This window comes from Petaurus breviceps, unplaced genomic scaffold (assembly GCF_028583685.1).
Source record: "Petaurus breviceps papuanus isolate PSGF00001 unplaced genomic scaffold, PetGlider_PUasm1.0 90977, whole genome shotgun sequence".
In the NCBI taxonomy this organism is placed as follows: domain Eukaryota; kingdom Metazoa; phylum Chordata; class Mammalia; order Diprotodontia; family Petauridae; genus Petaurus; species Petaurus breviceps.
Window position 1 is genome coordinate 5,534,789 of NW_027187391.1, and position 2,916 is coordinate 5,537,704.

The window sequence follows — 2,916 nt, forward strand, 5'->3', positions numbered from 1 at the left end:
TGATTTGTTTTTAAGCTAAGTGTTGTACTTTTATTCAATCCCACTAAATTTCTGCATCTTGTTCTAGTTTATACAAAAAGTTTTTGAACATTGATTCTACCATCTAACTTTTTATATCAAATAAAACAAAACAAAAAATTTTAAGTATAAACATAAGTAAAGTGGTAGCAAAATAGTCTATATTTTCATATGCTGCAAGGACTCACTTATAAAACCCCAGAGGATCAATCAATGAAGAAAGTACTTAGAGAGATTATTAGAGAATAATTAGAGGATTAGCCTGAAAGGCTAATTCCACCTGTCTCTGCTTCCATATGAATTCTACCCCTACTTTAAATGGGTACAAACATCCTCATTAAACTTTTCCTGATCTCCAAGGTTAGATTCTCTCCTCTGAACTCACATGGCACTTGTGCCATGTGCACCTTAAGTACACCACTGTGTACCTTAAATCTTGTGTTTTATTGTAATTATCTGTTTTTGCCTTTACACACACACACACACACACACACACACACACACACCTTGTACATCTCTACCTCCCACGAAGATGTGTGCTCCTTGAGGGTAGGGAACATGTCTCATTTATCTTTATTCTGCCCACAATGCCTTGTACATCACAGACACAATAAATGTCTGTCAAATAAGTAAGTGAATGCAGCACAGGGGAATCTACTTATATAGAAAGGAATGAGAAGATGTCAGAGCCCCAAGGAGGGTTAGGGTTGGGTTGTGGGGGGGTGGAGTGTGTTGGGAAGTCTTTGGAAAGCTAGCTATAAAAAGTTCCCTCTCTTGAAATTTCTGCCAAGCTGGTGAATGACTGAAAGAGTTGACTAGGAAGGGTTTCTTACAGTGCAGATGGGACCAGCTAGCAGAATTTATTTACCTTGTAAAGTAGCTCAAAATCCCTTCAGTTGTGTCACTGCATTAAAATGAGACAGGGAATGACTTCTTTGGTTTATAGAGGTTCAATGGCAGGCTAGGGTGATATGAACTAAGGAAAAAATATTAAGGGACAGGGGGGAAAAAGCACAAGATGATAAATTGACAGATCTCAAAAAGGGGAGGGGAGGCTTTTAAAGCATTTAAAAGTCACAGTTTTGTTTATGTGCCATTGATATTTTTAATGCAGAATTTTATGGAGGTAACAAAACAGTGGATAAAGGAAAACTAGTGGATGTAATTTATTTAGACTCTCAAAGGGCTTTTGATAAAGTCCTACACAAGAGGCTATTAAGGAAACTTGGCAACCACAGGGTGAGAGGTAAAGTGCTGTCAATCATGGATTAAAATTGGGTTAAAGAGATAGAGGGGGAGGGAGGAATAAATGGCCAGTTCTCAGCATGGAAAGAAGTTAATAGTGGGGTGTCTCAGAGATCAGTACAAGGAGAAGTGTTCTCCAATATATTTATTAACAATCTAAAAGATGCGTTAAATAATGAGGTGTTGAAATCTGCTGACTATACAAAACGATTTAGGTACCATAAGCCTGCAGAGGGATGTGAGAAACCCCAGAAATCTAACCAAACTAAGTAATTGGGCAACACGGTGGCAGATGAGATTCAGAGCAGACAAGTGCAAAGTAATGCACATTGGAAGTAGCAATTTAAATTACTCATCCACACGGATGGCTTCTGAATTAGTTGTAACCTTTCAGGAAAAAGATTCAGGCTCATTGTGGACATCTTAATGAAGATGTCTGCATTGCTCAGTAGCAGTCCAAAAAAGCAAATACACTGTTAAACTACAATAAGAATGGAAGATAGAATAACAGAAAACATATTCTAATGTCATTATAGAAATCAATGGCACAGCTTTAGCCAGAGTCCTGCAATTCAATTGTAGTCACCTCATCTTCGAAAGGACATGGAAGGAATAGAAAAGGCCTGAAGAAGGGCAGCAAAATAATTAGAGACATTGAGATCTGGAAGGTAGGATTTCATGGGCGAGATTTTAAAAGACAGCAATTAGTTAATAGTTTGAATTGGAGAGGAGAGAGAATGAAGAGATACAAAGTCTTTCTAAAGTCTTTGTAGAGATTTTTAAACGTTTAAACTTCAATAGCTTCAGTTGCAGGAAGACTAGAAATGAGCCATAAGCAGCATTTCAAGGCAAATTGAATATTCTTCTCACAGCTGATACTGACTTTACACCCTCTTGCCATAAGACACAGCTAACTTTCTCTGGAGGCCAAAATAGCTAATGTGATCACAGGCTTCCTTAAGAGATGCCAGAATGAAGGGAGTGATAATACCACTGTGTTCCCTTTACCTTGAGCAGGCCACATTGGAAATTCTGTTTCATTTTAGGCACTGCATTTTAGGAAGCATATTGATAAACCTGCACACAATCAGAGGAAGGAATCCAGGAGGTTAAGGGATGACAGATAATAGTATCCACACTAACTAGCATTTATACAGTGCTGGGAGATTTGTGATGCCTTTTACATTATCTCATTTGATATACAAGAAACAACTGGGGAGTTTTATTCAGGAACAAAGAAGACATAAGGAGCATAATAACTGTTGTGAAGGTTTGTCAATTTGCAGTTGGGCTCCACTGGGCATAACAATGAACAAAGGGCAGAATTGCCAGGAGGCAGATTTTGGATCTTAATAAAGAACTATCCAAAAATTGAACAGGCTGTCTTGAGACGTAGTGGGTTCCCCATCACTGGTGTTTTTCAAGCAATTACCACCGTTCAGGGACATTTTAAAGAGAATTCTTGTTTAGATATGATTTGATGTCTGAGTACTCTTCCACCTCTGAAATTTTGCAAGTTAGTTTCTTATAGATAAGAGCTGATTTTTATATGTCTCTAGCTCTGAAACTGTATACATTGTATACAGTCGTGCAACATAGTTGTCCCAAACCTTAACAAATCTGTTTTTAAATGCTATAGACAGAATGTTGCAA